The 27,432-nt window shown below is 39.8% G+C and overlaps 1 protein-coding gene and 2 long non-coding RNA genes across 3 annotated transcripts in view; 2 read left to right on the top strand and 1 right to left on the bottom strand.

Annotated features, from left to right (window-relative positions):
* The first annotated feature begins 109 nt into the window (after window positions 1–109).
* On the top strand, window positions 110–2,566 carry LOC116692267 (uncharacterized). The gene is made up of 3 exons (XR_004332673.1): window positions 110–686; window positions 1,578–1,654; window positions 1,872–2,566. It is a non-coding gene; the product is annotated as an uncharacterized LOC116692267 (long non-coding RNA).
* An 11,810-nt stretch (window positions 2,567–14,376) lies between these two features.
* On the bottom strand, window positions 14,377–22,490 carry LOC116692266 (uncharacterized). Its single transcript, XR_004332672.1, has 3 exons — window positions 22,366–22,490; window positions 19,230–19,241; window positions 14,377–14,387 (listed from the first exon to the last, which is right to left on the bottom strand). It is a non-coding gene; the product is annotated as an uncharacterized LOC116692266 (long non-coding RNA).
* A 4,523-nt stretch (window positions 22,491–27,013) lies between these two features.
* ttll10 (tubulin tyrosine ligase-like family, member 10) overlaps window positions 27,014–27,432 on the top strand; it is a 16,165-nt gene continuing 15,746 nt past the window's right edge. The window contains exon 1 of the mRNA XM_032520418.1: window positions 27,014–27,114. The gene's annotated coding sequence lies outside the window, so the exon portion shown is untranslated. The remainder of the gene's footprint in view (window positions 27,115–27,432) is intronic.

Here is a 27,432-nt window from a genome sequence, read left to right as displayed (position 1 = left end):
GACTTCTGCAAAATTGTAATTGTTAAATGTAATAAAACTTTAGTTAAATCTTTTCTTTTCATGGAACATGAAAAACATGAAAAAACAGTGCCGGCAGTTCTTCTTGGCTTGTAGTTTATAGATGGATTATTCATCACACTGACAAAATAATATCTTTGCTTCTCTTTGTCCCCTAAACTATCAGGTTTAGATGTTTTGGCAGAAAATACCACAAGATGCCAGGACCTTCCCATAGTACTGGATTTAGTGAATGGACTCCCCTGCAGCAGAAAGAAACCAGACATTCAGGAAGAGGTGGCTTTGTTTACACTGTCACTAAACACCTGTTGTTCCATCAACAAGTTGCCCTGCAAGGTTGTTTTTCCTTTCACATACGAATGTTAAAAAATTTACGAGGATTTGCTAATGTGGTTTGCCTCATGATTGGCTGGTTGGCTGGGGAGAAATAGTGTTGTTGCTATTGTTTTGTGAATGCAGTGACTGAGTGTTCCCCACAGGTCCCCAGTGTCATCTAACAGCAACTGAAAAGAGCAGATCTTCATTATAAAAGTTATTCTTTTTGAGCAGGATTTTACAAAGTCAGACAGGCCAGAAAAAAAATCGCTGACATCAAACAAGACAAAAGCAAGAGGGAGATAAAGAAGAATCCTCCACCGAAAACCACAAAAACAACATTAAGGCAAATTGTGAGAGAATTATGTGCATTATCAAGCTTTTTTTGAAATAAAAAACAATAATCTGCTCCACTTAAGTATCAATAGCCTTTAAAACAGCCTTTTTAACTTTTAAGTTGTAACATGTATCAACCATCATGTCACTTAAAGGGGCACTCAACCATTTGATGCATACAAATCAGTGCACTCATCACCAGCATATGAACGCAGTTGTATAATGTCTTCTGTTGGCTCTGAAAAGACGAAAAAAGGAATAATGATGTCATCGGGGTCAATTTTGACCATCCTTTTTCAGCACGTCTCTTACAATTCCCAACACTACATAGAAGTGCTTTTGCAGGAGCGCCTTTTTAACACTGCACATGACTTGTCCTGTACTGACCAGAATTTGACTTAGAGCCACTTAACATGAAAACTAAAAGAGCTTTATGGTTGAGAGAAATATATTATACATGTAATCATGTTCATTCATTTACTCATTTTGATTAATTTTTTTCTCAAAGCAACCTACATTTGTGTGCCATTATTAGTGCTTTTCAGCCTAGTCTGCTGCAAAACAAATGTATGCTGGCAAAACCCAGTGCTATTTAGTTTGTGACTTTGAGATCATGTAAAAATGTTCTGGACTTGTATTCTTGCCTATTTTTTTTGGCAGACTATTGGCAGTCACAGTCAATTCTATGTCAATTTCTATGTCAATAGTGGTTAATGATTAATGACACTCGGGTGCTTTGTTCTATCTTGCTGTATCCCAATCAGAGTACAGCTACTACAAAAGAAACTACATGTACAATATATGGATACAACTACATAGGAGCTGGTGTACATGATGAGCCTCAGATCAGGAGGTATAGTAAGCACCTTGTTTTTTTTTCCATCTCCCTGTTCTCTCCATCCTCCCAGGCTGACTACAGGCACCTGGTTGCTATGATGGGATTTCCACTGATGCAATATCAGCCAAGCCTAGCTCATCTCTCTAGGTACGTGAGCATGGTCTAATTTTGGGTGGAAGTGTTTTTGCTCACGATATACCAGCAGTAGTTATGAAAATACTGCGATGAGCCAGTTTCTTTGTGTGAATTCCAGCAAACCTACATCAATTTCTTACAATTTGCTACCACTTAAACTACTCTAATGTGACATGAAGTCAACCGAACAGCCGTGTTTGATGCTCAGCCTTCTTTTAACTCCCTGCAGACCAATCCCACCTTTGTGTTCCTGCTTAACACTTCAATAGCCCACCCATGCCACAACTTTTGAAACCCCCTCCATCCTGCCTTCATTGTAGTCAACCTGCTGTTGCCTTGGCCCAGAGACCCTCTGTTTGTTAAGAAGGTGGTCATTATATTTCTTATAGATGAATACAGCCCATATGTAGAGGGACTCACCACAGCAGATGGGAAAACTAAATGGGAAGCAGGCTAATTAAGGCCTGATGACACCCAAATGACATGTGTTGCCCTTTCTTCTGAGATTACCCAATTTAAAACAGAAATACATGGTGGGGATTAAATCTGTTGAACCATGTAAACCATAAGATAATGCCTCATCAAGATTTCCTTTGTGGTGGCATTCTGTTCACATCCATTTCATTAAAGATAAAACACATTTCTAATGCTGTTACTTTCTAAACACATATCTTACATCCCCAGATCTTTCAGTTTAGAGTCACTGCTGGTTGTCTATGTCAGTTCCCTTGTACAAACTGGACCAAAGCCAGTTTTGCATCTTAGTTTGATTTGAACAAAAGAGGTCAGGAAGGGACCTGAGCATCACAGAGCAGCCTTGTCTCCTGCTGCAGGTACTGCATCCGCTCAGTGAATGCAAAGTTTTTTGCATAGGAAAATACGTGTGAAGTCTTTGGGAGTAGAGGAGTGCAACCCATAATTGGAGGATTCAGTTTCTCAACTGAATTTCAACGACAAATGAAGTACACTGACATGCTGTATGGTGCTGTGAAGAATTAAAAAAATTGTAAACAAGTAACTTTTACAATTGTATCACATACTACTGTGACTTCTAGTTTGACTTCAGCCATTTTGTTGCTTAAAATTGTGATATAAGGCAGCAAAAGGGTTACTGTTAGTACAGATATACACAAACAAACACTTGGGAAAACACACTACACACTACAAAACATCTGGCTCATATGTTGCTCAGTAGCTGCAGCTCTACTGGTGGACACGCTCATAGAGGTTGACTGATTTGCCTCTCATGCAAATATCAACTGATGGCGTACTGCAGTGACGATGGAGCTCAAACAGCAGATAAAGGTTGCTTCAAGGAAAGAAAAAGAGAGAGAAAGAGAGAGAGAGAGAGAGAGATTCAACTTTCAGTATCAGACAGGGACTTTCTGTACACCTAGTGAAACTTTGCTTCTCCTGAATGCCACGTCTCATCATTTCATGGTCATTTATTTTAACCATTAATTATGAAATTATTATCCTAAACATGAGATAGTCATGGTATCTCTGCACTTATGGAGTTATTTCCAATAAAATATTAACATTTGGATCATCTTCATGTAATTCTCTAGATATTTGACTGCCGTAATAACTGAATTATTACTTGTGTAACAATTAAATGGGTACTAGTTTTACCTACAGTAATTTCTGACATCATTGGTGCGATGCATCATGTGTCAGAGATCATGTGTCAGCCAGTGTAGCCCGTTTTTACTTGCTTATCTAGGGTCAAGAAATGGTTATTATTTGACTTCATGTTCATGTCTTTTTTCCCATTGACATCACTTTAAAGAAACAAGAGGTTTTGGAGTTTTCTCTCCTAAAAAGACAGGGAAACCACCTAAGAGAAATAATACATCTTGTCACAGTTCCAAAGCTGCAATGTCAACAGGCTGTATGATCATTAGCACATTAAAAAATAAAAGTGCAAAAAAATGAGACCATATTGTTTTAGAAGTAGTTAGAGATTTAGGAGCCTCACCATGACGGGAAAAGTGTAGCAGGGTGGCTGTCAACAAAACCCAGAGGGGGTCATCCTTATGTTCCCAGGACCCGATTGGTAAAGGCTATTGTAACAGTTCATTTGAAAGGTCTCTTTACTGTAAAGTGTCATTTGAAAAAAGATATTGAGCTGTGAAACATAGGACCCGGGGGACATCCCAGCCAGAGCTAGCTAGCTAACACTGCAACCACGAATAACTTCCAGGAAAGACCGTACAAAAGTGTTTGTTATCTACATTAGTTGGATTCATTGCGCCTTGCCCCTCTCTATGACATTAGGCCTTTTTACTTGGATTTTGAGTGTTGCCATTTAGAACAGAAATGAACACTTTTTCCGGCTGATGCACTTTGTAGGTAGGGTTCGTTTTGTCCCCCAGTCTTTAGAAGTTGGACAAGAAAAGGTTTTTATGTCAACAAATACTGTAGTTCCAACTGTGTAACAGCTTTTAAAACCTTAATCTCTAATTTTAACATGTGTATCTAGCATGTCATTAAGACAGTAATTGAGTTGATTCCAGTCTTTGTGCTAGGTTAGGTTAACTTGTTCTGTGTACTGGACAAACAGAGATGAAAATGATATCTTCTTAGGCAGGGCAAGACAGTAAACAAGGTTATTTCCCTAAAAGTTGGACTGTTTCTTTAAAGTGCGTGGCCTGTCGCAGGACAGGAAGTAAGCATAGTTAGGAACTGTGGGTGTTACACACCGTATAAATAATACATGGATGACTTTAAGGTTATGTGAGGTCTTGTTACTTGAATAAAGTAAGTCTATGATGATAAGAACAGTTTGAAGTGACATACACAGACACACACATGTGCACACACACACACGTTCTTTGAAGTGTGTGTGTATGTATGTTGGCGTGGTCTCTGTCTGCGGTCCCCCCTCCCCACATAATAGACTTGTGCAGTCGACAGCTGTCTCCTTTGAACGCCCAAAGACAAAAGGCCTTAAATCCAGAGACCTCCCTCTTTCATGTGTTCATCTGATACCGCTCTTCCTCACCTTACTGTCACTCCATTCAGCTCTGTGGCCTGAGGCTACAGCTTGTTACCACGTTCAGCCTCTGGAGCCCATGGATAAATTTGCTGCCTCTGAATATTTCGGAGAGAGGAAAGAGAAAAAAAAGCTTTAATTCGAAAATTGCAGCTGTGTTGGATATGAGCAGTGCATAGGACCATCAGAGTGCGTTTTAGCTGCTGTTGTCGGAGCTTGTGGGTTTGGTGCTTTCCCTTGAGATAAAAATGATCACTTCTTTGGCATGTACCCCTCTTTCCCACAGAAAATGTATCATAATATGGCAATGAATATACATAGATTGTAGATTACACATTTAAAAAAATAAATAAATAAATCTTCAGTTTAAATATGTCAGAGTGAGTGGCTACATGTGGGCATATGACTTCATAGTGATGATGGGTGAAGATTATGTTTTGCACCACTACAGTTCTGGCACTGCTTTATAGAGGGATCCTGTCTCAAAATCTTTATTCCGGCAATATTTTGATTTACGTAAAATGTTTTCTTTTTCTAAGTTCAAAAAGTTACACATCTTAAGAAATGGTCAACATGTGTAAAGTATAATAGACCAAATGAAAGGGGAAGCTTGTAGCCACACACACAATACAAGAATTGTAGCTGTTCACACAGCACACAACCAATAAAAAGACCTGCTGAAATATAAAATGGTTTCGGGTAAACTTGTAATCAGCGCAAAAAAAAAAAACTAGTAGTAAAAAAGTAGCTGACTTTTAGTTCAAGCACTCGCTATTCAGAGATATTGGAGTTCTTCTATGATGGAGAAGAAACTGACAGTAATAGCTTGACATTAAGTTTTTATTGTGACTCAACCTACACTTAAACAAATCTTCTGCTCGTTATGCCTCCCATACACCTCATGCCCTCTGAAGGGAAAAAAATAAATAAATGCAAGCTAAAAATAGTATATTCCGAAGACCAGGGAGTCTTGGTGGTGTGTGTGATAACCCCGGCAGTCAGCCCTCTGTGTGTCCGACTGCCTCCCCTTCACTGAGGATAATTAGAAAATTCTAAGGGCAGGATCTTCTTGGCTCTCTCTTTCTGTGTGTGTGTGTGTGTGTGTGTGTGTGTGTGTGTGTGTGTGTGTGTGTGTGTGTGGAGGCTGAGCCCCAACGCTGTACCAGGCAAAGGTTTCCACCGGCCCGTTCTTACATAACTCAGTAAGTGATAACAACGGTGAATTCCTCTCAACACACATTACAGCTGCCAACATCTCTGCCTTAGGTTTATTCCCAGTTCACTTTTGAATCCAGTCTGTATCACAACCCTGGATGAGCTGGGTAGTACGAGGTGAAGATTCCCTTGCAGCCTGCTTTGTCTTGAAGAGATGGTTAGATTGGGTGATCTTCCAGGGCAGAGGTCACGTTCATCAAGAGGTAGGTCAGCTGAGGTTAAAGCTGAAGGTGTTCCCACGTCTATTGTGAGTCGATGTCCTCCAACCTGATGGGGAACAGACATTGAGCAGGCGCGTATGATCCATGAGGAATGTGGCTTTGTTGGCAAACTTTGCTCATATTTGATCCTTTAGAAGCTTGTATGAAGTGTAGTTGGAGGTATAGTAAATAGATACAGGTAGATCATGTGAATGCATTTGCTAAATTTAAGCTGATGGATGTGTTTTGTGTGCTTTTGACTGTAGTCTACTGGGAGGTTGACTCAAAGCCTCTTCAACACCAGCATCTTCCTGAATGATAAGATTAAACTCTATATACACACTGCTACGTACAGTACACTGGCTATAAAACACTAGCATCACACTAGTATACACTCGCCAAAATGTCACCTTCAGCACTTCCATACCCATTACTGTTCAATGAGCAGCTGGTCTCCATGGCTCCTGCTCTCCTATGGGATGGTGTCACACCTTGCTGCTTATTGTTGATTGGCTGAAAGGACTAGATGAACCTACTAGAGCCTAGCGTCTGGAGACTGCAATGTTGACAGAGTGGCGCCCAAATCCAAAGGGTGTGTTTGGAGGGTTGTAAAACACTGGCTGAGCTTTGAGACAACCGGCTCGCTGAGTGTGTTAATGTGTAGCTTTCTTACAGTGGCTGGTCTGTGCAGCAGAGAGACTCAGGTCATGTTTAGGCCTGTGGACTTTGAAACTAGTGTCTTCTTAATTCATACAACAGAATGAAATCTGCCAATCATTTACTGTCATGTGGGCCTATATTAATTCAGAGCAGAGTTACAATCATTCTGGGTCAATGCTGACGTGGGGATTTTTCAGACTGGGATGCCTGTATTTTGCAGTGTTCACCTCCTACCTTACTTCCACCTTCTCTTTCATAAAAGTCAAATATTCTGTCTGTAGTTCATGACCATAGCACACTACCATTTGGTATAAATTGTTACGCATTAACCTCAGACCTGGTGTCGATCAGATTTATGGCGCCACAATTGGACAACAGAGTCTAACAAGTTTCCTCTTAATTATCTACTGAAAAACCTTTTTCATGATTTACAATTGAGGAACCTAAGGATTGTCCACATGAGGAACAAAAACTACAGATGTGGCCGAAGTTGTTAACTTTATCTGCATAGATAAGATATACAGCATGTTCACTTAAAGCACTACATTAGCAGGCCAATAAGCAACTACTAACACTACCTTTAGAAAAACCCATCAAACACATACGTGCAGATCAGATGACTTTCAGGTTGACCATAATAACCTTTATAATAAAGGAATCTTTACTTTTCCTGCTTCCTAATAACTCTTTTCTGATATTCTCCCCCCTTGAATAATTCTGTCCCTTGAGTGGGCAGGTTGGATATCTTGATATCTCTCTGCTCACCTCGCTGCTTAGATCAGATGTATATTTTGGCTGTGGCCATCAGCATTACCAAGAACGGTACATCTCTCTAAGCTATAAATCTGAATTAATTGCAACCTTTTTACATTGCTCAGCAATAATTTACTGCCAGCAGACAGTGATGAGAAGCAATGCTTTTATGAAGGTTTTATATGCTGAGGCCCTGCAAAAACATAAAACACTTATAACAGCAAAAAAAGTAGTTTGTTTAAGGTAGTTTTGGGTAAAATATGATGTACAGTATGTACAGTATGCGTAGTGGCAAACACAATCTGTGTCTTTTGTCTTGAACAGAATTACATGAAGGAATAATTATTACAGCACCAAATAATCAACAATAAACAAGTGGATCCAGCAAATGACACATTTATCAAGTCCGTACAGCAGATACAGAAACAACAAGCTACCACTGATATGCAGTGTTGCCACTTGCTATGTGTTTGAAGGGTTGCAGCATTCAGCATGTTGCAGCAGCTGCAGCATCTTCCAAGGCTGACCATTCAATCAGAATGGAGACATTGACTTGCATCTGATAATTTAGCAGGAATTGTGGTTGTTTTGGAGGATAAATAAAGTAAAATGATAGACAAACTTTTAACCCTTTTTACTGAATATGCTGGTTGTAATGGGAAATGCTCCTTTGGGCAAATTCACCAGAAAAGTGTTTGCCTCTTAGTTTGGCCCTTTTTGTGAGAGCACTTGTCAGGGGTCTGGATATGTGGGAGATTTGCTGCATTGCTTTACAACAAAAACAAAAAAAAGAGACATGTTTTTTTTAAAAGTCGCTGTAAATTTTGTTTTGACATGGTAACTGTTTTCAGTTAAGCAGATGAAGCAGGAAGTGCTTGGGGGAGTTCTGGGAAATGTGGTCATATGATTTTTCAACTAAGGTGTTGCTGTTTATTTGACAATGGTATATTGATTTTCCACTACGCATGTTTAACCAGATTCATTCTGAGTGATTTCCGGTTTGTTTAAGCCACTTCAAAATGTCTGACATAGTCTTAGTTTTTGTCATGGCCCTTATCCTGACACACAGAGGAGGTGGAGAGGTGCAGTGCGGTGCATGTGAGGAGTGGAGGAGAGCTGTGCGTCTACCTTGGTAACTGGTCCCAGTGGGCCGCTTCCTTGCTGTGGCTTCACCTGAACCCTGCCTCCCCAGAGAGCCTCCACATCATAAACATGTCTTGCATCATTAGCAGGACCTGCTGTCACCCTGCCGCCAGACCCCCATGATACACTCTGTGGGAGAGATCAGTCGTTACCCACGCAGTAACACACTGTGAATGTACTGTATATGTTCAGAAAGTCGAAGCTTTTACATTGAAGGTTGTACCATTATAAACACGAAATAGCAATAACAGAAAGAAAATGAAGTCAAAATTGAAATCATGATTTAACTCACAGTGTAATGAGAACTTCTGTAATGCTGATATTTATTTTCAACGATGATCTCACATTTGTGAGTCTATTTCATACCCCCTAAAAAAAAAATTGAATCTTGAATTAGTTGCACAAATAAATAAAACCCCATTTCAATCCAGTCCATAGTTGTCAGTGATGAACTATTTCATGTCCCAATATGAATTTTCTTTTCAAGATGTGCCATTGCCACCACATTCAAGTTTCATGATGTGTATGCAGTATATAAAGCACACAAATGATTATATGCAGGACACATTTATTGATGTTAAAAGTGTAGTTTAAAGTAATGATACAAAGCAATGTTGACTTAGAAGATTTCTCACTGGTTGCAAATGTCCGCTGGTTGTACCAGTTTACCAAAAAAGTACCTTATTTTATCAAAATAGTTTGAGAGGCTAAGATAAAGTAATTCAGCACGAGAAAGTAAAAAAATACAGAACTCGAACAGATTTGCATTGAATAGTTTCATACTGTCCTTTTCCACTACAGTAACTTAAACCTTTTTTAGGAACTCACAGAATTTACCAAATAGAGGAATCCAGAGTCAAAATTGAGTTCCTCTGCCATGTTTCCTGCCGCCCCAAAAGTCCCCAAAAAGTTTTCTGTGCTGAGAGTCAATGATTGGTCGGACACGACATTTGAAGCTGCTACAACAAGAGCAGAATTCATTCTGACAGTAAGAAGTAAGAAGAAGTACTGCCTGCCAGTATTATCAATGTTGACTAGGGGAGGATATTTCTTGGGTATTATTTCTAGTTTATTGACATTCAAAACCCCAATCTTCCCGTCAGTTGTGTAACACTCAACTATAGGGCCAATGTGATGACTCTTTGTTATTGTTTCATCATCAGCAAAAATGTATTTGTCATGGGTCTATTTGTCTAGTCTGCACGGCTGTTTAAATGTGGTGTAAATGCAAACAGGATTAAACAAGAAGAAGGACATTAAGTTCCTGGTACCATTTGGTTGAAAAGGGCTAATATTCACTTCAACTACTTCTACTGCAGGAAAACAAATGTAAAGTAAATATCATCATCACCAGAAATGTATGAAAAATGATTTTGATGGAGAGTGAAAGTGCAGTTTGGATTCTCATACAAAATGTTTTGTCATCAAAACTGTTAACTGGTCTGGCCTGGATGAGAAAGGAGTTCTTCCTAAAAGGAAATGTTATTGTTAAATTCTATTACTGATGATGTTACTGAACTGTAAATTCACACGCAGCAACTGACTATTGACCCAAACGATTATCAGCTGTGAGTATGACGACAGAGAACGATGCTTCCCTCTTTGAATAACCTCAAAAGGCTCGTGAAATGGGTGCTCACCTTCTGTTAGTGCCATTCAACATTGTTCATGCCTGGATGAATCCACATACACATAAACTAAACCATATAGGTCTTTCTCTGAAAATCATTGTCATTCCCTGCACTCTAATGCCTTAGTAAACACAATACACAGCAAACTAATTATATGGGACCCAATAGAGAGTCTCATGGAAGAAACAGGCAGGTGTGTTTGGAGATTGTATTCTGTCATAGCACCCAATAATGCACTCAAACTGAACACACACAAACCCTTTAAAGCTTTGACAATGCCACATTTTGCCGTGAGGCAGGCTAGGCTAACATGCTATTTAAAGAAGGGCACAATGAATGAAGACCTGGAGGTCAGCATTCAAACTCATTTCCTAAACAAACTGCAATGTCTCAACTGTCAATGAATGAAACTTGACCCAGCCAGCAGCATGCAGCTGCGTTTGACAGGCAACGAGTCACACTTTAGAGTCTGTGTGTGTGTGTGTGTGTGTGTGTGTGTGTGTGCGCGCGTGTGTGTGCGTGTGTGTGAGTGTGACTGCACCTGTAGGTTTAAGACAGACAAGAATCCATTCAGAGTCATTGAATTTAATCAACAAAAACATTTAGATTTGCCTTATATATTTAATAGTTACAGTGACAGCAGTGCATCTCGGTTAATGTGTTCATTATGATAAAACTGTCACCTGTGTAGTACACCGTTTAGGGTTTCCACCATTTTGCTCAGTTTAAAAAATAAATAAAAAATAAACATAGAAAATGTAAACACATAAGCAAACAAAAAGCAGGGAATACAAAGTTACACAAACAATATTTCCAATGTAAGATTACAAGCTTACTCGAGCACAGTAGCAATGTCTTAACTTGAAGTAAAACGGACTGCCAGGCGAGAATTGGCTCAGTTTTAGCACCTTGGATCCTTGCTACCAGTTGCTCCAATTTCATAATGTCAAGAAATGGGTTAGTCCAATGTTTTTTTGTTTTTGCTGGTAGAAACAGGTGGACAGAGTATGAACAAAAACTGACTCTACTCTTCGAAAATATGGCTTAAGTAGATTTTTTTTCTTTTTAAAGAGTGTAAAGTGTTACATTCAAGAGCAACATCAAAGTAGTGTACTGTAACAGCAGTGTGTGGAGGTCTACGTGGTGGATGAGTGTTTACTTTCAACACCAGCGTGCTGAATCAAATCCTGTCAAAGACTTGTCAATGATGATATTTTCTTATTTAACTATTGGATGACCAACGTCTTTCCTTAACATTAACCAAGTAGTTTAAGTAACTGATCTTCACACAAGTAAACATATTCTTATTTAAATCCATTTACATTATTGGGGAATTAATTGGGTAATGTTAGCAGTGAATGTTTTTGAACACTGTGAACATTGTGTCCGATGTATTCCTTGGTGATGGTACTTTCCAAACAAACATGTATTTTCTCGTGCTAAATAGATACAGTACATATGAATGTATTTCATAACATACATTTCATACATATGTATAGAGTCTGCATATTACTCAACTTTGCTTGTCACTGATGTCAGACAGATCGCAGTTTGTTTCTGAAGCAGCAGATGAGCCAAACAGGTGTGTTGTGGAATAAAATGCAGTAATAATTGGTATGCCTCGCTCCACTTCTCTATGGAAACTGCCCCATTGGAGATTATGGGATACAACCGCGCCATCCACACGTACCATCCCGCCCTAAATCCGTTGGGGCCAATTACCCGCCGCTGGTGGCAGGCCGCAAGTCAGAGCACGGCTGTGGCTGCTAGACCGCTTGTGTGCACGCTGCTCCCTTGGTGATTCTCTGGCTTTGTGAGAAAACATGAGGCTTGTTTCTCCTCACAACCAGGCAAAGATAAAAGTTTAACATACAGTGTAAAATATTGTAATGTAGATAAAATGAAACACCTCAAATAGTTATGTATTCTATATTTTCTTTATAAGGTGGCGTGGGGGGGGAGGGGGGTTTTGCTGCCAAGGCGTACAGGGAACTAATTGGCGAGAGACTTGGTAGAAATCACTGGTTTAGTGTTGATCAATGTAATGAGGGTCCTTTAAACATCACACCTGGGCTAAGTCCTCCAATTTCCTTTAAGACAATGTAAATCTCTGTAATTATCCCATAGTCACCTGAGCAGCAGGGCAGGCCGAGGAGACAGGTGGATAAAACAACAGAAAAGACTTAACAGACAGATGCTGCATATGGAGTGATAAGGCCTCTTATTTGGGAAAACCTATGAGAACAGCAGTTATTGATGGCTTTACATTGTGTCTATGCCCATTCAGAGAATGGGGATATATGTTGTTCAGTATTCTTTACTGATGAATTTGTTATAACACACAGGATATTGTTCAAAATCAGTCTGGTTTGCAGTATAAGGTGCCTATTTACTACATGACATGCAAAGCAAAGTATCCGCACACAGCCTTGCATCAAAATGCTGTTAGTTATCCATTATAGTATACATTTACCTTTTTATTTTTTAAACATAATCCATCTGAGTCCTTCTGCATACGATGTTCTAGTTGACAGTTGCAATGCAGGTTACGTTTTTTTCTAGTGGACAGTCTCTGAAGATGCAATATGTATAATGCAATATCCAAAATATTCCTGATATAGGACTTTACCAAATAGTTTAAAAACCTTGAAAGCTTGATTCATAACACTGACATTCAAATTCTAAATCAACCTTGAATACTGCAGGTTTTTTTTTGTCTATTCTGTTTGAACCCAGTCTGTCTCCACAGTTGTTGATAAAGATACTTCCCCAAAGAGGTAGAAGATGAACGGTATGAGTTGTACATGCCCAGCAGCAGGGCTGGACCGTTTTACTCCAGATAAGTCTCGAGCTTGACTCATTTTTTCCTGTTATCTCTGACTTGTGGGTCTGAGTGTTCAGACTTGGACTGATCTTGGACTCTATTGGTTATTGTTCTTGATGACAGCCCAGCTCATCAGCCCAGCTAAATTTGCATTATCCAGTTTGTTCTGAGCTATTACAAGAATATAGTACATTACAATGATGCAATATGCAATTGCACATCAAGTTTGTGAGTAATGGAACAATTTACATGAATTTATCTTGTATCTTAGCCTACTTATCACAATTCAAGTACTAGATGCTTCACATTACTACCAACCAATTTTCCAAATAATACCACAATATTTTACATATTTACAACTAGAATGTGTTTCCTTCTTTTACTGTTGCAACTTCTCTCAGTTTACTTAAGTGTTGTATGAAAATGAGACTTGTTGCTTATTATCTCTATCTCATCAAAAACGTTATTATGTGCAGGAAATGAAGAATCCAGCACACTGCCACTCACTTGTACTCACTTAAATGACAATGTTTTGGTACTTATAAGTGATAAACAGATTATTTGGCTCTGTTATACTTTTTTTAAACCGCAGACTGATTTTTAAAAGTCAGTTAAGTTAAGTGAAATTGTTGTTCAATATGTTTCATGAGCAAACAGCACTCTCTTGGACTCTCCAGGTTTTATTTTAAGAAGACTTACTATGCTCTTCAAGGTCACCTCTTGTGTGTATTGTGATTCTCATTTGGCTATGCACCATAAAAGCTATGGCTTCAGTTAGAGGCCTGAGGGGAGATACATATCCAGCGTTACTAGTCACCTTGGATACTGAATGCAGATTAGTGAAGGGCTACATGGAAATGTTCTGCAACAGCACACAGGGAAATATGAAACAAACATGAGTCATTGTTTTCCTTTTTCTCAGTTGACAAGCTGTGGCATTTATCCAGACTTGGATCCACACGACCGCTGTCGGGTTACTATAAAGACAAATATAAACCTTGTTGTCCAGTGGCTTGTTTTGCAGTGAGCAAGGTTTTACTTGTCCCAGCGTTCTCTCATCTCATCTTTTGATCCCCAGGATGTCTGATACTGTAGGTACATCCAGTACACAGACCCATTCAGGATCACAGTGTGTCTCTAAAGACCAAAAAACTAAAACTAAAGCTGTGGGAGGTTAGTCAGAAAAAAGTCCATCACAGGCCACTCTGCATACTGGGACAGAAAATTTGTCTTCATGATGTAGAAAAACACATTTTTGCCTATTTTTTATGGAGGCTATGGGGTATACTGGAGAACAAAATAGATTTCTTCACAAAATGTAATACTTTATGTTTCTTGAGAAATTCAATCAGCCATAAGTTGGCAATAGACAACAAAGACAACATTCATTAAACGCTTTTAACAAGTTTTTATGAACTGGATGTCATTTCCAGTATCAAAGTTTTTACTGAGAAAAAATCTGTTTTCCTGTAAAATGTTTGTTTGGCTCTCAAACAACTTTAAATACAGCTGCATTAAATCCAAGCAATTCAAGGTAAAGTCAGTGTGTGAAGGCAATACAAGCATAATGACATGAAGGTGATACATTATGCTAAACCCAGTGCAAGAATTCTTATTTTGAGATAACAACTTCTAAAATTGTGCACACAAATAATTTTTTATACCTACATAACACCTCTTTATTATAAGGTGTTCCTACTTCATTTTTTCATATAAGGGCCTTGGAGAAGCCAAGAAGTGTTAGCAGGTGGGAGTTTGGGTATGTGTATGCAGCAGAATTTGCCTCTGTGTGTTTGTGTTTGTTGAGGCTGTTGAATCAATGCTGCTGACGGATGTCCTTACATCCTGACTTGCGTGACTGGCTGGCCAGATAGACATCAGTACCCAAATAAGTTCGGGTCAGGCCTCTGCCTTGACTCCAAACCTCATTTGGTATGCAAATGAAGGGCCTAAACAATGAAAACCTTTCAGAGCAGAGCAATTCACTAACTGCTCCCTTTGAAGAGACTGAGCTTCACTCAGGGTTGACAAGGTAAAAGACAAAAAAAAACATTTAATGCTTAAGCACAGACTTTCTATTACTATTTTTTCTGCTTTTAATAATCAACTCATTATCTACAGTACAGAACTGAGGTCAATATGGAGCTTTATTGAAAGGTAAAGGTGTTTGATAGGTGGATAATGAGGGATTTTATTGTAGTCTGGGTCAGTATTTCGCAGACTACTACTGTTTGTTTAACCTAAAGATTCAAACAATTGCCTTCTTCCATCTTTGTTAACGTATTTCTGCAGCAACCTGTGCCACGCCTCTGCTGAAACAGGATACGGGTCTGCCATTGTGCTCATTGTTGGGAGACTAATCCCGACAATTACACCTCGAGACCGAAAGTGGCTGCCTTGCCCAGCATCCAGCCAAACCCTGTCCAGGTTTTGGATTAGGGCCCTGTTTGCCCCTGGGGGCCAGGGGCCCCACCAGCCCCCTTGTCACTGCTCCCCCATCTCCCACGACTCAAACTACGGGTGTGTCTTACTCAAGTTTTACTCACCTGCACTTTGTTCACCTGTCGCTCTCGCTGTAACTCAGCTTAGGACAAAAGAGGCGTGTGGACACAAAGAGATGCATGAGACCAAAGGGCAGGTATTTCAGGTTATGACGGACTTATACAGCTAAGAAGTAGGCAATGGTTTATACATGTGATAATACCTCACAGATACATGTTTTTTAATACCGGTCCCTCGCAGCGTTTTGGCCTAATGATTTATTTTCTCTGCTTGGACAGGATGGGTGTGTCCGGCAGTTGAGGATGATGGTTCTTTAGCTGTTGTCTGTGTTGTAATAGGAACAGAGGAGATTGTTCCCACAGAAGCCTGAGCTGACATCATAAAAAACACACAACAAGGTACCTGGGGGCTCATGGGGAGGGCGGAGGTGAGCAAACCGGTGGGGTGGGAGTCAGAGGGTAGGAGGGGTTGTGGGGGGGGGGAGTTTCGTCTGAACCACCATTGGTTAAAGACAGCGAGGGGGACACACCTGTGGGCGCAAGAGGCTAAGGAGATTGGCTGCGACTTGAAAATTACACCTGTGGGGGGAAGGGGAGGAGGGGGGGTCAGACTACATGTAAACCAAGCCCTTTACAAATTCAGCCTCTGTCTTCTTGAGAAGCTTACCCGCCTAACACCGCAGACGAGAGCACCTGGAAAAAAACAAGTTCTGCTCGGGCAGCAGGAAGAGAGCTGACGCGCTTCAAACTGGTTGGTTGTGTTCCGGGGTTTGGCTCTTCCTCTTACTCTACGGTTGCATCTACCTGAAAAGGGACGACTTTTTTTTCTTCCTACCCGCCACTCCAGAGGTCGACTGTCCTTCAGCAGGAGCAGGAAAGAGGAAGACTAGCCAACGGGGCGTCAAGAGCTCTTATACAATGATGCCTCTTGTCTTGGGTTTCTGGCTCGGTGACCACACCTGGGAAAAGACTGGGTAAATGCACTAATGTGTTCCCTTCTTTGTCTTCATTCTCCATCTTTAAGACTCGAGCTGTCGTCATAACCTGTTGATCAGCGTCAACAGTTAAAACTTTACGGACATTTGTTCATCGGCTAAGATCAGGAAATTAGGTCAGCGTATAGAACCCTCTGCGATTGTGTGCTGATATAGGAGGGTCTAGCTAGTTTCGATGGGAAGCGAAAATAATGTGTATCAAATTCCAGCTCCATTTAACCGGGGAGAAAGAAGAGGAAACAATAGAAGCCAACGCTCATTCCTAAACTGGATAGACCAGTTGGGGCAGGTAAAGGCAAACTGCCAGACTTGTCAAAGGATATGAGGACGGAGGCTGACTCCTTTTAGAGCTTTAAAATCAGCTTCACAAGGAGACATCCACGGTATGAAACCGCTTTACCTATTAATAATCAGATAGTAATACCTGATAGGTTTAACAAACTTTGTTGTTAAGTGTTAATTCTAAACTCATTTGGCAACTTATTTCCACAAACTGTTGGTTAATCTTTGGAGATGTTCCCTAGAGTTTTTGTTTATAATGTTGACTGCTTACTGCTTTCCTTTTGTTGGCTTTTTAAGGAATATATTTGATAGAATAATGCCTATTTCTTGCGCTTTTGAAATGAAAAAAAGATTCTGTTATGAAATGGATGTGTGTCGGGCGTAAAATGTCTGCTCATCCGTTTTCCTTGCCTCTGAGGTTGGGTTAAGTTCAGACAGACTGCAGCATAGGACTTGTCCGAGCAGATCATTTCCATGAGATAGAAGCTATACATTATTAAGTCTTCTAAGCTGCTCTTAAGGTCTTTTTGAGCAGAGGAGGGCTGTTGCAGTCTGGGAAGGAGAAGGGAAAATGGAGGGAAAATGTCGACCACATACTGTACAGCAGCGAGTGCAGAGCGAGGTGGAAGATTGTGATTGGTGGAAAGAGCAACATTTGTTCATTTCTTTCATACACCTGAATAGCTGCAAGTCACATGAGGGCTAGTCACTCTGCCAACGTATGGCAGCAGGGCGGGAAGTGCAGAGTAGAATTTCAACAGAAAGCCAGATTTAACGATTGGGAAATGAGAGGAAATGGTTGAGTGATTTTGATGTTGTTTGCTTGTGTTTGAGTCACAGGTTTGAAATTAAAAGAGAGTGTAGGGCTTACCACCTCGTGGGGTGAGAGGTTAAGTTAAAGATGTGGTTGGATTCAGTTGAAAGGGTAAATGACACTGCATTATGGGCCAGGGCCATTTTAAAAAGTCAATGCTATGCTAACATTTAAGGGATTTTGTTGGCCCTTTTAATTAAGAAGCCATCATGATATTAATATAATTCAAGATGTTTTCTTCTTACAGTTTACTAATTTAAACAAGAATTTCCTCTTTTTGGCAACAAACTTCAAAAGACATAATGTTACATTTTGTGCCTCATGGGAGATAATAATATTTAAATATTCATTTCTGACAGATTTTACTTTTCTACTGTTTTTTTGATAGAATGCAAAAGAAACCTGTCCAGGATGAGGAGGGGTGGATGGGTAGCTTGAATTGAAATATGTAGAAGGCATTAAGAAGCACAGTAAATTTCCGAATCCCTTTCAATAATCAAATTAGTTGAATATGTTAGTGCTTCATTTAAAATATTCAAAACAGAAAGGTGAAAGCACACTGAGCAAGGGGGAGGAGCTACTACCGCTAGCATCGACCAATGTAAATCACTAAGTATACATTTAGAAGTACTGCAGTGGCACATGGATGATAAGCAGTGTCATGGCCTAAATATCCCGTAAACCAGGCTGCCCCTCAGTGGTCTCAAGGCCCAATTAGGTGCCGTTAAGATAAGGTCCGGAGTTAAATATGGTTTTGGGTTTCCCTACCATTGTTTTCTCACAAAGACAGCAACTATTGATTAAGGGCCAGGCCAGTTTACCTATCGGGTTGACTTCACAGTGGAGTCACATTCCAGCACAGAGGGCAGAGTTACCTGATCACGCCTCACTTCCAACAGGCAAAAAGCGTGGGCAGCCATGAGCGGTTAAGACTCCCACACTGCACCGTGTACAACAATGGGAAAAGTTTGGCCGTTTTTAACCACGAGGGAACAGAAGAAGAAGTATTTGGACAAATGGAGGACAAATTAAGACCAATTTTTTGGGACGTAGGGGTTGGTTAGATATTTCGAAAGGTAACACGCTCTACTTTGTTCAAGTACTGTTATTTTTAACAGCTTGTTTTCTACCAGCTAGAATTTTCTGGGCTAATCTTTTTTTCACTCTTTCTTTCTCTCTCTCTCTCCCCCTCTTTTCTTCCTCAGAGGGCCTGCAGCACTGGTTTATAATGCTGATGATTAACTAAATAGAGTCTGGGAGAGCAGGTCTGCTTGGCTTTCTCATTTCATGGGGCCTGACTGATCGAGAGGAAGACGAAGCGTTCTCAGGCAGCAGGGTGGAAATTTTAAATCTTTTTTTCTCTTTCTTTTTTTCAGCCCCCTCCCTCCAAACGTACTCACTTTACTTTGGTTTTGTTACATTCTTTCCTTGGGGGTACCTTTCATGACGGTAAGGTTACAGGTGCATTCTCCATTTTCCTTCACCTTCTTTCCCTGAACTTTTCCCTCCCTTATACTCCCCGCCCTCCCCCCCCTCTCTCATGTGCTCTACTTTTGCATTGCTTACAGGATGACTAGAAACCTGTTCTTTCTTAATGAACACAATAATGTCTCATCTCTTTTTATTTGGGCTTTTGTTCCGAGAGAAACTTAGTCACTTTGTAAAAGAGAGGGCTGATTTTAAATGCTTTGAACAATCAAATCTTTGTTGAAAGAAAAGGGGAACTTTCCAAAGTCAAACTACACGTAATTGGTTGAAGTATATTGTATATCTAATGTGACAAGATATAAAGTACAGTGACTTTTTAGAATAACTAGATAATAAGATTTTATTTATTTAATGTTTAACGTGGATATTAAAATGTCAGTAGTATGGGGTGTGAGGATTTCACGCAGTGTACCTGTGAATGATCCATGTTATTCAGCAAACGAGGGCCGTTTCAGTGACCTTCTGCATACACAGCGTCGGCTCAGGTCGAGCTGAGCAGCATTCCATTAGCCTTTCATCATTCAGCAAACACAAAGACAGCCTAAGAGGTCCACCAACGGAAAACAAAAAAGAAAAAATTGGCTTTTCATTTCTTCCATTCCATAAAACATCTGTTGAAACAGAGAGAGACAGAAGAGTATGTTGCAACGTAAAAACACAATTACTCTTCTGGCAGGATGTGATGTTGAACAGAAACAGCTCCCCGAGGCTGACCTGCTTTTGACTTGGTGACAATTTGAAGTGAAGGTGCACGACGTGCGGCGTTTAAACTTAGTAACTGCCATGTATTGTGTAAAAAGCAGGCCTCCCAACTTTGCGGTGCCATAGATTTAGACTAGTCGGAACAGGTTTGGGCAATCATTAACAACTACTGTGGCCCAGTCTTCTGTGACAGCGAGTTTAAGCTGAAAACCACAACAAGGGCTCAGCAATTATACTATAGAGAGGTGGTCTCCAAATATAGACTTCCTGACGCCTTTTTACAGTGATATTTTTAGGCAATACATGGCTTAGTTTAATATACAACTTTGTTACCATAAAACTACGTAACCTCACTCGATATTTTAGGCTGTGTCGGAATACTCACTTTTTTTCCTCTTACGTACACATATACTCTAATCATTTAAGGTTGAGTTCCCCTTTCTTTCAAAGGTATTTATGATTAGGTTTACTACTCACTCCCAAATCAGTTTCCGTCATTCATTCATTAACATTTAATAACTGGCACTCACACATTATGTTCTACAACCAAAGTTATCCCAACCTATTCCATCCGTTTAGTAATAAGATGTTAGGGTGATTATCTCCATCTTACGAGGCAGCATTGGATATTATCACTTTCTCTAATACTGCCTGGTAATGATGATGATAGTCATCTGCAATCAGCCAAACCGCTTTAGCAACGTTAGCGGCAACGTGCTCCTGGCCTGGATCGGCTAAAATACTTACTACTCCTAACAGCAGCAGCAGCAGCAGCAGCAGCTAAAAATGGCTCTCAGGATCCATCTTACCTTACAGTGCTGGATTGTACAACTGTTGTTCTAACACTGTCTGGTAACGATGTTTCCTGGGTGACTCTGTGTTCTACGGCGCTCAAATGTTTAATCCCAAAACAATGTCTGCAGGACTCCTTAGATGTCACTGAATGGTAAACCTTGTTAACAGGATTGGCTCTGTATTCTGGGGTGGCAAAAAACGTCACAGATGATGCACAGTGTTGACAGACAGGACATAGTTTGTATAAAAATACATACATATTTATGACTGAAACTTTTATTTTGAAAACAGTTTGAGATTGTTGCAGTAGAAATGAGAAAGAGGAGATCTTTCATGCAGTAAATGGTCTTGTTTTAAATTTTTTACTTACTTCCCTGTTTAATAAAAACCTTTTATGGCAACCCAACCCCACCCAAGTTGAAGAATAGCAGTTGGTTGATGGTTCCACCGGTCCTGCAGGGCTTCATTTCCCTGTTCCCTCCCCTGAACAGCGTTGGTCTTTGTGTTGTGTGGCGGGTTGGTCCGACTAGACTTACTGCGTGGCACATCCTGAAACTGACACATGAGCTCACCTGAGAGTGGTAAAAAACCTGAACTACAGATGTGGTGGCCTCCTCCCAGCTTCCCAAGCTTTTCACCACAAAAGTGCTTAGACACAAAATGGAGTCCCTACAACAAAAAAATGACTTTTGGTAGTGTGTTAGGCACGCTAGAATGTAAAATATACACAGATTTTTTGCGGCTTTGATTTGAAACAATGGAGATGAAATATAACTGAAGACAAACAATGTTGATCCATGTCTGGACTAAAATTTTAATTTAATAGGTAAATCCTTCAAACAGACCATAGAAACTGGCAAATAATAGACATGGAACGAGCAGAGACCTAATGTTTGTTTAAGGAGGGAGAATAACCCCGCAAATATTGAGCCGCACCTTTATTTGGCCACCCAGCTCCATTATTAAAGCCACAGAAACATGAAATAGCTCCCCCCCCCTCCAATTGTCCCTTTTCTTTGTGTTGCCATCGCATATTTGTGTATTAATGTAGAAGACTGGAAAAGAAAGAATTTACCAAGCCTACTGTACTTTGCTTCATGACTTGGTGTGTTCACTTATGGCTTCATTCTTGCTCTGCATGCTTGGCCAATCAAAACGGGCAAATAGTGAAAGTTTAGCGTGTATAGAATCTTCGGTTGCAACAAAAGAGGAACTGCTCATTTCAACCATTTTCTGCTACACTGCTCTGTTCCCTCCATCTCTCTTCTTCCTCTTTTGCACAGGTGAAAGCTCAGAGGTCATCCTTCCAGCCTGTTGATAGGCGTCTTACCAGACATGGTTAGATGTAATTATTGGTGTCTAATACTGTCTGGTAATGCCGTCCATTAAATGGCATTACCTTCTGCTCTCTTACTTCCCCCTCTCTTGCTCTCGTGCATCTGACATGCAGTGTATTGACAAAGAGCAGTACAGGGAAGCACATCAACATATGTATAGCAGTGGCAGATGGGGCTGAGTGATGATGACTATGGAACTATGATCCTCGCACTGGAAGATTGATTAATTTCTCTGGGTTTCTTCCACGTGACTTGAGTCAAAGTTTCTCCACTGAGCAGCAGTCCAGGATAAGACTAGCCTACTTACAACAGGCTTTCTTGAATGATGCGCCGTAAATCAGTTTCTATCAGGAATATTTATGTAAATAAATAAATAATTCTGGAAAACGTGACTTTTATCTGTTGAAAGATCTGCTTTCGTCCTCTCACAGCAATAACTGAATTCCTTCTGGGGACTTGGCTTTTCTCCAGGTACAGTTGAACAATGCACACAGTTTTTGAAACTTCTATCAAAAACCGTCTAACAAAAACAGCAACAACATCTTTGAAACACTCTGTTTATAATGTTAACTGTATGTACTGTATGTATGATTTCATAAAATGTAAATGAAAAGATTCAATAAAATGGAATGAAAATTGAAATTTCTCTCTTGTTCATTTTCTCTTTCTAAACGCATTTTCAGAATTACTTTTTTTTTTTTTTTTTTTACATTTTCTTCAGATCTCCTTTGTGCCGGCCCTTTGTAGCAGTTTCTCTGATCATTGTGAACTCTTCCCTCAGTCAGACCGGAATGCAGAGCCCCAGTCAGGTGTGGATCAGATTACTGCTGAACACAGCTTCTTTTTAAATGCTTCAATTTACCCATGAGGTCCCCCCATCAGCTAAGCCCTCATTGTGTCCCAGTCTATGGCAGCACACAGTAGGCTAGCTTGATAAACCGAGTAGCACAAGGCTCGTTTTCACTGCTGGGTGCTGGGCCACTCACAGTAGGCTGCTTTCAACTCACTGAAATCCATACACATTGTCTATATGGTCACTGGTTACATTTGCAGACTTGGAGGGGAAGGTATTGTATTGTTTTATTTTTTAGCAATGTTTGTCTGTCTTAAACCAAAGTGCAATCACACACGCACACACACACACACACACACACACACACACACACACACACACACACAGCCAGTAGCATGGTGTTCAATTAGGCCTGTTAGCTCAGGGGTTCAGTTGACTGGTTAAACGCTGCTCTGATTTTATCAGTTCAAACACAAACACAAAACCATTTAGCCGTTTAACATAACAGGCTCCAGGCTTAATTGATCTCCCGTGCTGGGGGGGGGGGCAGCATTCATGGTTTTTTACAAAGAGTTTGTCAGTCCCAGAAATATTGTATCCCAATTCCTGCGGGCTCTTTTTAAAAATGTATTTGTCAAACACTTTATAAGAAACATTTTATGTAATAATAAATAAATGTAATAAATATAAATAAATAAACAATGTAAATAAAATCTGTCCGTTAGCTATCTTAAAGTTAGCTCATTAGCATTGTTTCATGCTAGCAGGCCATCAATCATTAAACACAACAAACTACCGGTACACATTGTAAGCTGTGTTGGGAACAATGGACCTAAGACAAAAGTTAAATATATTTACATTCAGCTGGAGTAATATGTTTTTTCCATGCAAGTATGATATTGTCTTTAAGTTAGCACGATTTCTGTGATTCATGGGTGATTAAAACGGTTTCCTGTAACAGCTCATACAAATAAAGATCCAAAACCTGAGAGGAAGACAACAACCAACCAATCTCACAGCAGAGTCACCTTTCACGGGACTGTGATCAAAAGACACACAATGGCTTCTATTTACGAAACTTTCATGAGGATCTGTGTTTATATATTACATCATAATAAGCGTGTTTGTAGTTTTTTTTTCATTTTGCTCATAGGTCAGTAATATTTTGCTGATGTAGACAGATGTGTTAATGCTTTAAAGGATATTTTGACATGTCACTTGGAAAAACACACATTTGATAATAACATTAATAAAGGCTTAATTTAGTTTCAGGGTCTTGATATTGTTCATGCTGGCTCCATGTCACACTATCATGGCTTACTGGGACATTTAAATAGAACAGAGACATCATTATTTTTCTAAACTCTAAAAGGTATGAATTTATATAATCTGTGATTAAAAAGTAAATAAACAAAATGTCACATTCAGTAGTGTTAAAGCTTTAGTGCGTCACTTTTTTATGATAATGAATGTCTGTTACATTCAAGCAATTGCCAAATGAGTTGATACAAAGCCAGTTAAGAGTATCTGCTCCACAAAACTCTTTCTTTATTTTTCAGTATGGCCATGTTTTGAAATTGGCGTTGTCCGGCGACTTTGGCGCAGAGAAACTCGAGTAAAGAAAATTACCTCTTCTGAAGAGTTCATCATGTTTTTTAAATCCTGCATATCCTCCTTGGCTATGTAGCAACTGGGTGGAAGAGGGGTGGGGGTGAAGCGCGTTCACGGAAGGCTTGTGTTATGTGGATGCACCGACAAAAATGTTGTCATTACTTAGAATTCCTCATGGAGAGACAGAAACTAGGCACTATATTTTTAATACTAACACTTGATATATATACAGTATGTCTTGGAATTTTAACAAAAGTTAAAAGTGTGTCAGTTAAAACCACTCTACTGTACAGTAAGGAGGAAGTAACTGTAATTATTTACTTCCCCCCTTGGTGACGTCACGGTACTGAATTACATTCCTGACTTGCAGAGAGCCTGTAGAGGATTCCTGCGCTGGTCTGTGCATGCTTGGTGCAGTCAGACCAGATTCCTGCACTGCTACCGGCTGTGGATGAGGAGGCTAGATTCACTTAGCTGAGCTTGATACTGGGAAAAACACTACAACAGCACAACAGAGGCCAAACGGCTGTGACATACCTACTGACGTGCAGTAATTCTGAGGAGCTGTCACTCACAAGGAACTCCTTTTACAGTCAGGCATAAATGAGTGCAACTGATTATAGGTCACAGCAGAAGTATTGCTACATTTAAGTTAGACTGTATTCATGCCTGTGAGATTTGCTCTCCCTCTTCTCATTCTGACTATTTATGACCTGTTGGGTATCCACAGTGCAGCCCCCGGACCACTGCCTTAGTCAAGGACAAAGGTAGGAGTATTTACTGCAATCTGTGCCCTGTATTATACATTACAACCTACCAGGCCTAAGCCAATGCGCCAAAAAATCTGAATGTATTTTTAAGACATTTTTCAAACAAGTTACAGTGAGGCGGCTTGGCTGGTAATTTAGACGTAGTCATATTTTATAATCTCCAGTTAGCTTTTAACGTTGACTTAATGCCGAGCCCTATGAAATCTGTTTTACAGCTTTTTTAAATTCTCAATTTAGCAATTCCGTCCATGATTCTGTTATCACAGAAACTGTTTAGCTTCACGGCTTTAATAGCTTTAGCTTTAATAGCTTTAATGCTGCCATCATTCTGGGACTGGCCCCCAAAAAAGACTCTTTCCACCATGCCTTACTTCTGTTCTCGGTGATGCCCTGAACTTCTTTATTACTTTCAATGCAAAAGAAATGGCCTACTCTTGTACATGTGGGTCCTGAACAGTGGTCAACCTTAAAGTCTTACACACTCCTCTCACTACCCCTAATCTTAGAAAAAGTGGTTGGATATGTTTTGTGCGAGTGAAATGAAGCACAATAAAGCTGGTTGATAAAAAAAAAAAGAGATGTAATTATCAAACCCGTGTGGAGTTGGCAAGCCAGTCTCTAACAGATAACCAAATTTCGCAGGATGCCACTTTCATACTTACCTAGATAATGTTTAGTATTCCAGATGGCAGTCTGTCTCTGCTGTCGTCATCTTTTCTGAATGGGTTCCACACAAGTGGATTAGATTAGATTAGATTAGATTAGATTCAACTTTATTGTCATTACACATGTACAGGTACAAGGCAACAAAATGCAGCTTAGGTCTAACCAGAAGTGCAATAGCAGTAAGTGCAGGATATATACAATGGTTTCATAATATACAATGGTTTCATAAGTGCATAAGTGAATAAATATGGAAATGAATAATATTATAAACAGAATATTACAGATGGGTTTGTCCTATGACTATAAAATATAGATAACAAGTATTGTGAGCAAGATTTACAGCTGGATATGTACTGAATATAATATACAGGTGGATATTACTATAAGTAGAAATTTTACAGGTGTGTACAATGAACATCATATACTATATATACTATATATACTTTCATGTGTAAGTCAATGCAGTGCTTCCAGGCAGAGAGCATTCCCCTCATGATTCCGCACCGGTGCAAAGGATGGCTGAACATTATGAGACAAAGCTGTGACTTTGTGCGGGAATTTCTCGCATTATAATTGCTATAGCAGTGAGAATTGATGAAATGATACGCAATACTCGCAATCACACACTGAAATTCAGGCCCTGCATCTAGTATTATCAAGCTTAAACTTCTCCATCTAGCACACATTGTAAATGATAGCCTACTGTATGTTTTAGATATTTCACCACAATGCTTTCCTGCCAAAAGTTGCTCCCTAAACATTGAAACTGGGTGTGTTTACCTATGTCTACTTGTCAAAGGTAAAATGAGCTATGTAGCATGCTAACACAACATTGAACATGGCAACAAAAATTTAACAAGTGCTAAATGTGCTCTTGGTAAGGTGTGAAAAACAAAGTAGTGTTCACGTCAAGTTGGGTAGGCTACAGGTGCAGAAAAAATTCTGTGACTTGCGGTGTCAAATTTAAAAAGATAAGTTGCTTACAAGCAAAAGTTAGCAGCTAGCTACACCAGCCTATTTTGCCAACCATGACCACAACAAATAATGCTGTAGCAGCTCATATATACACATATCCTCAGGTTACAGAAACTACGCAGTTGTAACCCTAAGGCACTGTTTCTTGTGGAATAATTCTATAGGAAATCTCGGACATACCCACACTCCCTCTGCCAAGAACAGTCAATAAGCAACAGTCCAACCTGCGACTCTCACCAAGGAAAACCTCAGCAGTAGTATAGAGAGGACAGAGAAGTAGCCTAATACTTTTGCCACCTGCAGCCGATGCTTGACATTATGGGTGAGTTTACGAATGTGGCATGTTATGTGGTAGTTCCATGAGGTGTGGTGTTAACACATCTAGCTAACATTATGGTAAAACTGTCGGGCTGGGTTTTTAGCTTAACATTAACGTTAGCAGCAGCTCAGCTTGTTTGTTGCATTTCCTCAGTGGTATTGTAACGTTAGAACTGTGGCTTGTATGTGGTTTAACTCTTATTAAAAATACATATTTATTTAGCTAAGTATCTTAAAGAAAAACTTGATCAATGCAATGTGCGTTTCTTTGCGATTTACTGTGGCTAATGTTAGCTTGTTTAGTTGCCGATAGTTTGCTAGC

Source organism: Etheostoma spectabile, chromosome 7 (assembly GCF_008692095.1).
Source record: "Etheostoma spectabile isolate EspeVRDwgs_2016 chromosome 7, UIUC_Espe_1.0, whole genome shotgun sequence".
Classification (NCBI taxonomy): Eukaryota; Metazoa; Chordata; class Actinopteri; order Perciformes; family Percidae; genus Etheostoma; species Etheostoma spectabile.
This window is presented reverse-complemented; position numbering and strand designations above follow the sequence as displayed.